The sequence below is a fragment of the Lepisma saccharinum genome, chromosome 11 (genome assembly GCF_977018435.1).
Source record: "Lepisma saccharinum chromosome 11, izLepSacc3.1, whole genome shotgun sequence".
NCBI lineage: Eukaryota > Metazoa > Arthropoda > Insecta > Zygentoma > Lepismatidae > Lepisma > Lepisma saccharinum.
Window position 1 is genome coordinate 43,653,211 of NC_139239.1, and position 13,900 is coordinate 43,667,110.

General features: G+C 41.8%; 8 non-coding genes and 3 pseudogenes across 8 annotated transcripts; all 11 read right to left on the reverse strand.

Moving 5' to 3' along the window:
- Positions 1–968: 968 nt before the first annotated feature.
- LOC145995615 (5S ribosomal RNA) lies at positions 969–1,087 on the reverse strand. The gene has a single exon (XR_014442661.1). It is a non-coding gene; the product is annotated as a 5S ribosomal RNA (ribosomal RNA).
- A 1,104-nt stretch (positions 1,088–2,191) lies between these two features.
- LOC145995450 (5S ribosomal RNA) lies at positions 2,192–2,310 on the reverse strand. Its single transcript, XR_014442502.1, has one exon. It is a non-coding gene; the product is annotated as a 5S ribosomal RNA (ribosomal RNA).
- A 928-nt stretch (positions 2,311–3,238) lies between these two features.
- Positions 3,239–3,357, reverse strand: LOC145995569 (5S ribosomal RNA). Its single transcript, XR_014442615.1, has one exon. It is a non-coding gene; the product is annotated as a 5S ribosomal RNA (ribosomal RNA).
- A 383-nt stretch (positions 3,358–3,740) lies between these two features.
- LOC145995398 (5S ribosomal RNA) lies at positions 3,741–3,859 on the reverse strand. Its single transcript, XR_014442454.1, has one exon. It is a non-coding gene; the product is annotated as a 5S ribosomal RNA (ribosomal RNA).
- Positions 3,860–4,954: 1,095 nt separating this feature from the next.
- On the reverse strand, positions 4,955–5,073 carry LOC145995702 (5S ribosomal RNA). Its single transcript, XR_014442716.1, has one exon. It is a non-coding gene; the product is annotated as a 5S ribosomal RNA (ribosomal RNA).
- Positions 5,074–5,474: 401 nt separating this feature from the next.
- Positions 5,475–5,593, reverse strand: LOC145995628 (5S ribosomal RNA). Its single transcript, XR_014442673.1, has one exon. It is a non-coding gene; the product is annotated as a 5S ribosomal RNA (ribosomal RNA).
- Positions 5,594–6,001: 408 nt separating this feature from the next.
- Positions 6,002–6,120, reverse strand: LOC145995733 (5S ribosomal RNA; annotated as a pseudogene).
- A 934-nt stretch (positions 6,121–7,054) lies between these two features.
- On the reverse strand, positions 7,055–7,173 carry LOC145995644 (5S ribosomal RNA). Its single transcript, XR_014442689.1, has one exon. It is a non-coding gene; the product is annotated as a 5S ribosomal RNA (ribosomal RNA).
- Positions 7,174–7,693: 520 nt separating this feature from the next.
- Positions 7,694–7,812, reverse strand: LOC145995801 (5S ribosomal RNA; annotated as a pseudogene).
- Positions 7,813–8,388: 576 nt separating this feature from the next.
- Positions 8,389–8,507, reverse strand: LOC145995647 (5S ribosomal RNA). Its single transcript, XR_014442692.1, has one exon. It is a non-coding gene; the product is annotated as a 5S ribosomal RNA (ribosomal RNA).
- A 1,095-nt stretch (positions 8,508–9,602) lies between these two features.
- Positions 9,603–9,721, reverse strand: LOC145995674 (5S ribosomal RNA; annotated as a pseudogene).
- Between the last annotated feature and the right edge of the window lie 4,179 nt (positions 9,722–13,900).

The window sequence follows — 13,900 nt, forward strand, 5'->3', positions numbered from 1 at the left end:
ACATTTCATTTTAATCATAGTGAGAAAATGTGCTTTAACAACCCTAGAGAGATGTGTTAACATAAAAGCTAAAAGACAGAGAAGGAAATTTTAAGCAGGGTTGGGATTTTAAACAGAAACGCCCAAAAATACATCAAATAATATTTCAGGAAGGTATCCTCGCACAAAAACTACCAACGCCGGCTCTTCGGGAAGCGATTCTGCAAGAAATGTTTGTGATTTATTGACTTCAAGTCACAAAAAAGGTCATTATCACCATTACAAAAGCAAAAAGGTTGCTAACAGTACCTGGTGCTCCCTGGCTGTCACCCATCCAAGTACTTTCCAGATCCGTCGCTGCTTGGTTTCTTTTTTGGGACGAAAACCGGTATATTTAACGCGGTATGTCCGCTGGCTAAATGCACTGCTTTCGGTAAGTTACATATAGGCCACCTTCTAGCTTTCGAGACGAGTCGGGACATCCTACGTTTCGTGGGCAATGCCAATTATGTGTTGAAGAAACATACGTTTTTGTACTAAAATAATGATACAATTCATTGTAATCATAGTGAGAAAATGTGCTCTAACAAACTTCGAGAGATGTGTTAACATTAAAGCTACAAGATAGAGATTAAAATTTAGTGCAGTGAAAGGGTTTTGAACAAAATATACACATAATAATAACGCAGACTCATATTCTCGCCGAAAACTACCAACGCCGGACCTACGGAGAGAGACACGGCGGATCCAGGCACCGCTATCCACCGCAATTATGGCGGCCGGATGTAATACGACTGCACCCTTCAAACCAGCATGATAAGAAACTAAAAAAAAACATCGGCTTCCCAGATATTCATATATACTAATATTCATTTTTTACATATATTATTTGCTTACAGCTATAAAAGAGGTGATTCTGCAGAAACTGAGGATGATTGATTGGTTTCAAATTACAAAAAGGTCATTATCAACCAAAACAAAAAAAAGGTTGCCAACAGTACCTGGTGTTCAAAGGCAGTCACCCATCCAAGTACTTACCAGGCCCGACGCTGCTTGAATTCGGTGATCGGACGAGAACCGGTATATTCAGCGCGGTATGACCGTTGGCGAGGGGTACTGCTTTCGGTAACATAGATATACTCCACCGTCTAGTTTTCGAGACGAGACGTATTATGTCCCGTTTTGTGTGCACTGCCAAGAAAGTGTAGATGAAACGTAAGTGTTACTACACCAAATATTGATACATTTGATTGTAATCATAGTGAGAAAATGTGCTTTAACGCTCTTCGAGAGATGTGTTAACATTAAAGCTAAAAGACAGAGAAGGAAATTTTGTGCAGGTTTGGGATGCTAAACAGAAACGCCCAAAAATATATCAAATAATATGGCAGGAACGTATCCTCGCCGAAAAACTACCAACGCCGGCTGTTTGGGAAGCGATTCTGCAAAAAATATTTGTGATTGATTAACTTCAAGTTACAAAAAAGTCATTATCTCCATTAAAAAAGCAAAAGGTTGCTAACAGTACCTGGTGCTCCCAGGCTGTCACCCATCCAAGTACTTACCAGATCCGTCGCTTCTTGACTTCTGTTTTGGGACGAAAACCGGTATATTTAACGCGGTATGTCCGTTGGCGAAAGACACTGCTTTCGGTAAGTTACATATAGGCCACCTTCTAGTTTTCGAGACGAGTCGGACATCTCATGTTTCGTGGGCAATGCCAAGAATGTGTAGAAGAAACATAGGTTTTTGTACTACAAATAATGATACAATTCATTGTAATCATAGTGAGAAAATGTGCTCTAACAAACTTCGAGAGATGTGTTAATATTAAAGCTACAAGATAGAGATTCAAATTTAGTGCAGTGAAAGGGTTTTGAACAAAATATACACCCCATAATAACGCAGACTCGTATTCTCGCCGAAAACTACCAACGCAGGACCTACGGAGAGAGACACGTCGGATCCAGGCACCGCTATCCACCGCAATTATGGCGGCCAGATGTAATACAACAGCACCCTGCAACCCAGAGTGATATGAAATTTAAAAAAAAAAACATCGGCTTCCCAGATATTCATATATACTAATATACATTTTTTACATATATTATTTTCTGACTGCTATGAAAGAGGTGATTCTGCAGAAACTGTGGATGATTGATTGGTTTCAAATTACAAAAAGGTCAATATTAACCAAAACAAAGAAAAAGGTTGCCAACAGTACCTGGTGTTCCCAGGCAGTCACCCATCCAAGTACTTACCAGGCCCGACACTGCTTGACTTCGGTGATCGGACGAGAACCGGTATATTCAGCGCGGTATGACCGTTGGCGAAAGGTACTGCTTTCGGTAAGATAGATATACTCCAACGTCTAGTTTTCGAGACGAGACGGGTTATGTCTCGTTTAGTGTGGACTGCCAAGAATGTGTAGATGAAACATAATTGTTACTATTAATGATACATTTCATTTTAATCATAGTGAGAAAATGTGCTTTATCAACTTTCGAGAGATGTGTTAACATTAGAGCTAAAAGACAGAGAAGGAAATTTTGCGCAGGGTTGGGATTTTAAACAGAAACGCCCAAAAATACATCAAATAATATGGCAGGAACGTATCCTCGCAGAAAAACTACCAACGCCGGCTCTTCGGGAAGCGATTCTGCAAAAAATATTTGTGATTGATTGACTTCAAGTTACAAAGAAGTCATTATCACCATTAAAAAAGCAAAAAGTTGCTAACAGTACCTGGTGCTCCCAGGCTGTCACCCATCCAAGTACTTACCAGATCCGTCGCTGCTTGACTTCTGTTTTGGGACGAAAACCGGTATATTTAACGCGGTATGTCCGTTGGCGAAAGACACTGCTTTCGGTAAGTTACATATAGGCCACCGTCTAGTTTTCGAGGCGAGTCGGGACATCTCACGTATCGTGGGCAATGCCAAGAATTTGTAGAATAAACATACGTTTTTGTACTACAAATAATGATACAATTCATTGTAATCATATTGAGAAAATGTGCTCTAACAACCTTCGAGAGATGTGTTAACATTAAAGCTAAAAGACAGAGAAGGAAATTTTTTGAAGGGTTGGGTTTTTAAACAAAAAACGCACATAAAATACATACGATAATATGGCAGGAACGTATCCTCGCAGAAAAACTACCATCGCCGGCTCTTCGGAGAGCGATTCTGCAAAAACTGTGGGTGATTGATTGATTTCAAGTTTCAAAAAAGATCATTATCAGCATTAAGAAAAAGGTCGCCAACAGTACATGGTGTTCCCAGGCGGTCACCCATCCAAGTACTTACCAGGCCCGAAGCTGCTTGACTTCGGTGATCGGACGAGAACCGGTGTATTCAGCGCGGTATAACCGTTGGCGAAAGCTACAGCATTCGATAGGGATTCAAATTTAGTGCAGTTAAAGGGTTTTGAACAAAATATACACCCCATAATAACGCAGACTCGTATTCTCGCCGAAAACTACCAACGCCGGACCTACGGAGAGAGACACGGCGGATCCAGGCACCGCTATCCACCGCAATTATGGCGGCCGGCTGTAATACGACTGCACCCTTCAAACCAGCATGATAAGAAACTAAAAAAAAACATCGGCTTCCCAGATATTCATATATACTAATATACATATTTTACATATATTAATTGCTTATAGCTATAAGAGAGGTGATTCTGCAGCAACTGTGGATGATTGATTGGTTTCAAATTACAAAAAGGTCATTATCAACCAAAACAAAAAAAAAGGTTGCCAACAGTACCTGGTGTTCCCAGGCAGTCAACCATCCAAGTACTTACCAGGCCCGACGCTGCTTGACTTCGGTGATCGGATGAGAACCGGTATATTCAGCGCGGTATGACCGTTGGCGAAAGGTACTGCTTTCGGTAAGATAGATATACTCCACCGTCTAGTTTTCCAGACGAGACGTATTATGTCCCGTTTTGTGTGGACTGCCAAGAATGTGTAGATGAAACATAATTGATACTATTAATGATACATTTCATTGTAATCATAGTGAGAAAATGTGCTTTATCAACTTTCGAGAGATGTGTTAACATTAAAGCTAAAAGACAGAGAAGGAAATTTTGCGCAGGGTTGGGATTTTAAACAGAAACGCCCAAAAATACATCAAATAATATGGCAGGAACGTATCCTCGCAGAAAAGCTACCAACGCCGTCTCTTCGGGAAGCGATTCTGCAAAAAATGTTTGTGATTCATTGACTTCAAGTTACAAAAAAGTCATTAACACCATTGAAAAAGCCAAAATGTTGCTAACAGTAAATGGTGCTCTCAGGCTGTCAACCATCCAAGTACTTACCAGATCCGTCGCTGCTTGACTTCTGTTTTGGGACGAAAACCGGTATATTTAACGCGGTATGTCCGTTGGCGAAGTGCACAACTTTCGGTAAGTTACATATAGGCCACCGTCTAGCTTTCGAGATTAGTCGCGACATCCTACGTTTCGTGGGCAATGCCAAGAATGTGTAGAAGAAACATACGTTTTTGAACTACAAATAATGATACAATTCATTGTAATCATAGTGAGAAAATGTGCTCTAAAAAAATTCGAGACATGTGTTAAAATTAAAGCTACAAGATAGAGATTCAAATTTAGTGCAGTGAAAGGGTTTTGAACAAAATATACACCCAATAATAACGCAGACTCGTATTCTCGCCGAAAACTACCAACGCCGGAACTACGGAGAGAGACACGGCGGGTCTAGGCACAGCTATCCACCGCAATTATGGCGGCCGGATGTAATACGACAGCACCCTGCAACCCAGCATGATAAGAAATTAAATAAAACATCGGCTTCCCGGATATTCATAATTACTAATATATATTTTTTTCATATATTATATGCTTACAGCTATAAAAGAGGTGATTCTGCAGAAACTGTGGATGATTGATTGGTTTCAAATTACAAAAAGTCACTATTAACCAAAACAAAGAAAATGATTGCCAACAGTACCTGGTGTTCCCAGGCAGTCACCCATCCAAGTACTTACCAGGCCCGACGCTGCTTGACTTCGGTGATCGGACGAGAACCGGTATATTCAGCGCGGTATGACCGTTGGCGAAAAGTACTGCTCTCGGTAAGCTAGATATACTCCACCATCTAGTTTTCGAGACGAGACGGGTTATGTCTCGTTTAGTGTGCACTGCCAAGAATGTGTAGATGAAACATAATTGTTACTATTAATGATACATTTCATTGTAATCATAGTGTGAAAATGTGCTTTAACAACCTTCGAGAGATGTGTTAACATTAAAGCTAAAAGACAGTGAAGGAAATTTTGTGAAGTGTTTGGTTTTTAAACAAAAAACGCACATAAAATACATCACATAATATGGCAGGAAGGTATCCTCGCAGAAAAACTACCAACGTCGGTTCTTCGGGGAGCGATTTATCAAAAACTGTGGGTGATTGATTGACTTCAAGTTTCAAGAAAGGTCATTATCAGCATTAAAGAAAAGGTTGCCAACAGTACCTGGTGTTCCCAGGCGGTCACCCATCCAAGTTCTTACTAGGCCCGACGCTGCTTGACTTCGGTGATCGGACGAGAACCGGTATATTCAGCGCGGTATGACCGTTGGCGAAAGGTACTGCATTCGGTAAGATAGATATACTCCACCGTCTAGTTTTCGAGACGAGACGGGTTATGTCTCATTTTGTGTGCACTGCCAAGAATGTGTAGGTGAAACATAATTGTTACTACACAAAATAATGATACATTTCATTGTAATCATAGTGAGAAAATGTGCTTTAACAATCTTCGAGAGATGTGTTAACATTAAAGCTAAAGACAGAGAAGGAAATTTTGTGAAGTGTTTGGTTTTTAAACAAAAAACGCTAAAAATACATCAAATAATATGGAAGGAACGTATCCTCGCAGAAAAGCTACCAACGCCGGCTCTTCGGGAAGCGATTCTGCAAAAAATGTTTGTGATTCATTGACTTCAAGTTACAAAAAAGTCATTATCACCATTAAAAAAGCAAAAAGGTTGTCAACAGTACCTGGTGTTCCCAGGAGGTCACCAATCCAAGTACTTACCAGGCCCGACGCTGCTTGACTTCGGTGATAGGACGAGAACCGGTATATTCAACGAGGTATGACCGTTGGCGAGAAATGCTGCTTTCGGTAAGATAGATATACTCCCCCTTCTGGTTTTCGAGACGAGTCGGGACATCACACGTTTCGTGGGCAATGCCAAGAATGTGTAGAATAAACATACGTTTTTGTACTACAAATAATGATACAATTCATTGTGATCATAGTGAGGAAATGTGCTTTATCAACTTTCGAGAGATGTGTTAACATTAAAGCTAAAAGACAGAGAAGGAAATTTTGCGCAGGGTTGGGATTTTAAACAGAAACGCCCAAAAATACATCAAATAATATGGCAGGAACGTATCCTCGCAGAAAAACTACCAACGTCGGCTCTTCGGGAAGCGATTCTGCAAAAAATATTTGTGATTGATTGACTTCAAGTTACAGAGAATTTATTATCACCATTAAAAAAGCAAAAGGTTGCTAACAGTACCTGGTGCTCACAGGCTGTCACCCATCCAAGTACTTACCAGATCCTTAGCTGCTTGACTTCTGTTTGGGGACGAAAAACGGTATATTTAACGCGGTATGTCCGTTGGCGAAAGACACTGCTTTCGGTAAGTTACATATAGGCCACCGTCTAGTTTTCGAGGCGAGTCGGGACATCTCACGTTTCGTGGGCAATGCCAAGAATTTGTAGAATAAACATACGTTTTTGTACTACAAATAATGATACAATTCATTGTAATCATATTGGGAAAATGTGCTCTAACAACCTTCGAGAGATGTGTTAACATTAAAGCTAAAAGACAGAGAAGGAAATTTTTTGAAGGGTTGGGTTTTTAAACAAAAAACGCACATACAATACATACGATAATATGGCAGGAACGTATCCTCGCAGAAAAACTACCATCGCCGGCTCTTCGGGGAGCGATTCTGCAAAAACTGTGGGTGATTGATTGATTTCAAGTTTCAAAAAAGATCATTATCAGCATTAAGAAAAAGGTCGCCAACAGTACATGGTGTTCCCAGGCGGTCACCCATCCAAGTACTTACCAGGCCCGAAGCTGCTTGACTTCGGTGATCGGACGAGAACCAGTATATTCAGCGCGGTATGACCGTTGGCGAAAGCTACAGCATTCGGTAAGATAGATATAGTCCACCTTCTAGTTTTCGAGACGAGTCGGGACATCTCACGTTTCGTGGGCAATGCCAAGAATCTGTAGAATAAACATACGGTTTTGTACTACAAATAATGATACAATTCATTGTAATCATAGTGAGAAAATGTGCTCTAACAAACTTCGAGAGATGTGTTAACATTAAAGATACAAGATAGAGATTCAAATTTAGTGCATTGAAAGGGTTTTGCACAAAATATACACCCCAAAATAACGCAGACTCGTATTCTCGCCGAAAACTACAAACGCTGGACCTTTGGAGAGAGACACGGCAGATCCAGGCACCGCTATCCACCGCAATTATGGCGGCCGGATGTAATACGACAGCACCCTGCAAGCCAGCATGATTTTTTACATATATTATTTGCTTACAGCTATAAAAGAGGTGATTCTACAGAAACTGTGGATGATTGATTGGTTTCTAATTACAAAAAGGTCACTATTAACCCAAACAAAGAAAAAGGTTGCCAACAGTACCTGGTGTTCCCAGGAAGTCACCCATCCAAGTACTTACCAGGCCCGACGCTGCTTGACTTCTGTTTAGGGACGAAAACCGGTATATTTAACGCGGTATGTCCTTTGGCGAAAGGCTCTGCTTTCGGTAAGTTACATATAGGCAACCTTCTAGCTTTCGAGACGAGTCGGGACATCCTACGTTTTGTGGGCAATGACAAGAATGTGTAGAAGAAATATAAGTTTTTGTACTACAAATAAAGATACAATTCATTGAAATCATAGTGAGAAAATGTGCTCTAACAAACTTCGAGAGATGTGTTAACATTAAAGCTGCAATATAGAGATTCAAATTTAGTGCAGTGAAAGGGTTTTGAACAAAATATACACCCCATAATAACGCAGACTCGTATTCTCGCCGAAAACTACCAACGTAGGACCTACGGAGAGAGACACGTCGGATCCAGGCACCGCTATCCACCGCAATTATGGCGGCCAGATGTAATACGACAGCACCCTGCAACCCAGAATGATAAGAAATTTAAAAAAAACATCGGCTTCCCAGATATTCATATATGCTAACATACATTTTTTTACATATATTATTTTCTGACTGCTATGAAAGAGGTGATTCTGCAGAAAATGTGGATGATTGATTGGTTTCAAATTACAAAAAGGTCACTATTAACCAAAACAAAGAATAAGGTTGCCAACAGTACCTGGTGTTCCCGGGCAGTCACCCATCCAAGTACTTACCAGGACCGACGCTGCTTGACTTCGGTGATCGGACGAGAACCTGTATATTCAGCGCGGTATGACCGTTGGCGAAAGGTACTGCTCTCGGTAAGATAGTTATACTCCAACGTCTAGTTTTCGAGACGAGACGGGTTATGTCTCGTTTAGTGTGGACTGCCAAGAATGTGTAGATGAAACATAATTGTTACTATTAATGATACATTTCATTGTAATCATAGTGAGAAAATGTGCTTTATCAACTTTCGAGAGATGTGTTAACATTAAAGCTAAAAGACAGAGAAGGAAATTTTGTGCAGGGTTGGGATTTTAAACAGAAAGGCCCAAAAATACATCAAATAATATTTCAGGAACGTATCCTCGCACAAAAACTACCAACGCCGGCTCTTCGGGAAGCGATTCTGCAAAAAATGTTTGTGATTGATTGACTTCAAGTTACAAAAAGTCATTATCACCATTAAAAAAGAAAAAGGTTGATAAAAGTACCTGGTACTCTCAGGCGGTCACCCATCCAAGTACTTATCAGATCCGTCGCTTCTTGACTTCTGTTTTGGGACGAAAACCGGTATATTTAACGCGGTATGTCCGTTGGCGAAAGACACTGCTTTCGGTAAGTTACATATAGTCCACCTTCTAGTTTTCGAGACGAGTCGGGACATCTCACGTTTCGTAGGCAATGCCAAGAATTTGTAGAATAAACATACGTTTTTGTACTACAAATAATGATACAATTCATTGTAATCATAGTGAGAAAATGTGCTCTAACAAACTTCGAGAGATGTGTTAACATTAAAGATACAAGATAGAGATTCAAATTTAGTGCTGTGAAAGGGTTTTGAACAAAATATACACCCCATAATAACGCAGACTCGTATACTCGCCGAAAACTACCAACGCCGGACCTACGGAGAGAGAGACGGCGGATCCAGGCACCGCTATCCACCGCAACTATGGAGGCCGGCTGTAATACGACTGCACCATGCAACCCAGCATGATAAGAAAGTAAAAAAAAAACATCGGCTTCCCAGATATCTATTTATACTAATATACATTTTTTACATATATTATTTGCTTACAGGTTTAAAAGAGGTGATTCTGCAGAAACTGTGGATGATTGATTGGTATCAAATTACAAAAAGGTCACTATTAAACAAAACAAAAGAAAGGTTGCCAACAGTACCTGGTGTTCCCAGGCAGTCACCCATCCAAGTACTTACTAGGCCCGACGCTGCTTGACTTCGGTGATCGGTCGAGAACCGATATATTCAGCGCGGTATGACCGTTGGCGAAATGTACAGCTCTCGGTAAGCAAGATATACTCAACCATCTAGTTTTCGAGACGAGACGGGTTATGTCTCGTTTAGTGTGCACTGCCAAGAATGTGTAGATGAAACATAATTGTTACTATTAATGATACATTTCATTGTAATCATAGTGAGAAAATGTGCTTTAACAACCTTCGAGAGATGTGTTAACATTAAAGCTAAAAGACAGAGAAGGAAATTTTGTGCAGGGTTGGGATTTTAAACAGAAACGCCTAAAAATACATCAAATAATATTTCAGGAACGTATCCTCGCAGAAAAACTACCAACGCCGGCTCTTCGGGAAGGGATTCTGCAAAAAATGTTTGTGATTGATTGACTTCAAGTTACAAAAAAGGTCATTATCACCATTACAAAAGCAAAAAGGTTACTAACAGTACCTGGTGCTCCCAGGCTGTCACTCATCCAAGTACTTACCAGATCCGTCGCTGCTTGATTTCTGTTTTGGGACGAAAACCGGTATATTTAACGCGGTATGTCCGTTGGCGAAAGGCACTGCTTTCGGTAAGTTACATATAGGCCACCTTCTAGCTTTCGAGACGAGTCGGGACATCAGTAGATAGTAAATATGCCTTTGACTGCAATTTTGATTTCTTGACCAAACGACCACAAAAACCTCAAAAACTCACTTTTCTCTCCCCGTTTCGCGCCTCATTTATTACGCTGACGATGTTTCACGGCGCAGAAAAGCAGTGATGAGTGAAAGATGAGCTCTCATCCTCTCATCCTCTCATCCTCTCATCCTCTCATCCTCTCATCTTCTCATCCTCTCATCCTCTCATCTTATGCACCTTATCGTAATCTTCCAAGTCTCGGGGACACCAATGTTTGTATATCGTGACCTTTGTAAACCTCTCTCGGGAACGATGTGCCACACACACGCGCGCGCGCCTCATTTATTACGCTGACGATGTTTCGCAACGAAGAAAACGGCACCAAAACATCAAAAATTCATTTTACTCATTTGGCGTTCGCCAAAACCTCAAAAGTCCCGGTCAAATGTTTGTATATCGTGACCTTTGTAAACCTCTCTCGGGAACAATGTGCCACACACGCGCGCGCGCTTATTTATTGCGCTGACGATGTTTCACGGCGCAGAAAAGCAGTGATGAGTGAAAGATGCGCTCTCATCCTCTCATCCTCTCATCCTCTCATCTTCTCATCCTCTCATCTTCTCATCCTCTCATCTTCTCATCTTCTCATCCTCTCATTCTTGAAGTATGAATGCACCTTATCGTAATCTTCCAAGTCCCGGTCACCAATGTTTGTATATCGTGACCTTTGTAAACCTCTCTCGGGAACGATGTGCCACACACGCGCGCGCGCCTCTTATTATTTCCGTATTGTGACTCAAGCAAACAAACAAATATTTTTTTTTATTTTTTTAAGATTCCTGGCCCCTAACCCCGCCAGGGTGCGTGGTGCCCAACCCAAAAAGGTTCTAATGGCTGCGGTTCTAGATAGCCGCACCTCTGTAGAGTTTCACGTGTTTTTTTTTCCCCCAAACTTCCATGAAACCCTACAGAGGACCTCCGTAATGCATGCAACGTGTACTAACGACTCTAGTGTTATTTTGATGTTGTAATATTTTTGGATATAGAGTTTTATTGTGAGATATAGATAAAAAAAATAATTATGTTTATTATAATATTTTCTTGATGAAGATGGAGAATGTATGTGTGTGTTACAAATAAAGTTGCATGCTTATTTTTTAGTGTGTGTGTGTATGTGTATGTGTTTTTGATGTTCGACAGCATCTGAAACGATAAAAAAATTTTATTGTTAATTTTCTCATGTAAAAACACCAACAACAAAATTTTTGTGCAAATTTTCTGATTATTTTGTGCTATAATGCAAAAAAATATTGTAACTGATGAAATTGATATTGTAATTGATCTTGAACTAGTGAAATTTTCGTATTGTGCCATTGAAACTGATTGTGCTAGCACAAAAATTTCTTATTGTGCAAGAAAAAGATGTTAAAAACCTGTTAAAACTGCTCTGTGACCCTCTCGTTCTTCACGTCGTGGACGAAGGACTTCTCGGCGACCAGGATCACACTGCATACGGTGTCCTCGGGCAACGGACTGTTGAACTCGCAGACGACCTTGATGTTGGTTCGATCGTTGACCACCACCTGCTTCCTCTTCGTGGTATTGATGACGAACATGGGTCTGCGGGTTTTGAATTCGCTGGGCGTGTAGTACATGTCCATGCTTCCCTCGGTCACGCGTTTGAAAGAGGTGTAAGCTTCGTAAAGTTTGAGGTAATCGTCTTTGGTCATGTCGAGGTTGTAATTCTCGCGCGGGAACACTTCGTTGCGTCCATTTTTGAGATAAATGTTTTTGATCTTGCAGTCGTCGAACTTGCTGGAATCTTTTTCCTGGTTGTTATCGCGCCCGGTTTGAAAGAACACTACGACGAAATCTGGCATGTCGAACTGTATGTTGTTGAACTGAGTTGTCACGTCGAATTCCATGTGACTTCCCGATGCCATCTTCTGCACGCACTGGTAACCGTGAAAGTGAATCGGCACCTGCGGATTCTTCAAGATCTCTGCTTTGTACTTGAGGGCGTAGTTCGTCTCGAATTCCACGATCGGCATTCTCAATTCCATGCTCCGTATGACGCACTTGGCCGCTTCGGGTAATGTGTTGGCTATCGGCGTGCCGTCAGCGTTCAAGTTGGTGTATCGCATTAGTGCGTTGTTGTCGTTGGCCGCTCTTCGAAACGTGACGCGCAATCCCCCCTTCCACATGATCTCTTTGTAGTCCGAGAAGAATCCCGGCAGCAGACGCATGGGAAAGAGCACCGTGTGACTTCTAGTCGATATTTTGGTCCCCGCTTCGAATCCTCCCGCCTGGTAGTATGCTGCGTCAGTTTTGGATAATTTCAATGTTCCCACTGCCGTCGACGTGATGCCTGGATAATCTATTCTGTCTATGACGGTGTTGTGTTTCCTCACCTCCACCTGCGAGAACAGGTGAGGCACGAAGTTGTCCACGAGTATCAAATTTGCTGTTGCGGGAAACGCGTCTCCGCTTTCCTTCTTCACCACGTCGAATTGAAGATAGAGGTCCGCTCTGTGAGGATGAACAAACCCGTCGCCTACGTCCACGTCGTATTCGATCTCCCTGTTCGCTTCGTTGAGATTGGCGAACGTGCGACGGTTGGGAGGGAAAGATTGCAATTCGTAACTTTCGATTTGCTCCATTTTTACTATGCGTGTTATTTATTATACGTTGATCTCCACGATGGCAGTGGTCGTTGCACCTGCGAAATCCACCACGTCTCCTTTCTCGTTTGTCACCACCAACTCTATGTCGTCTATGCGGTTGCGGCATACTGGAAAATAGATCGGCGAAGAGGGTGTGTAGATGATCGGTTCCATGAATTCGGAACTGGGTTTGAATGTGGCTATGATTCCTGTCTGCTTGTGACTTCCTAACAATCCGTCCGAGGATTTCGTGATCATGCCTTCCGCCACGTTGCAGTGAACGTTTAGAGTTTCTATGGCTAGAAATTTAGGAATGTTGGTTGCCGTATGTTTGATGCCAGCTTCGAGTTTGGTGTCGTTCTCGAAACCTAAAAGTTCACCCATGGTGCCCAGGTCCACGGTTTCCGTCGCCGACACGATTTCCACTCTGTGCGTGACCGAATTTTGAGAAAAATACGTGCCTTTGGGTAACTGAGCTTGCAAAGTGGAAAGATTGTATTGGCCTGGCGTGACGACGATGTGTTCGCTTCCGACGCTAATTTTGTTGTTGTGCTGCGTGACGTTAGGTATGAGGTACATGCTGTAGAATGCACGCAGAGCTACGGATTTAGGATAGACGATGTCGTCGTGCAGCGTGAGTTTCAAGATTGAAGATTCGCTCGTGAGATGGAACACGCCCATCGTGTTTCAGGTTCCACAATGCTTTCTGAAAATGTTCCACCGACGGGTTATTTATTTTAGACATGTATGCGAGAACGGAAAGGCATAGGTGGCCGCAGTTAACATCAGTGAAACCCTGGATGCGTTTGTCATTGTAGTAGAGGTTGGCAACACTGAGATACTTCACCAACCTGGCAGGCGGTGTGCCACCGAACGAATCGAAAACAAATGCATTGTTATCGTCAATTTTGAGGTAGCATATCCAA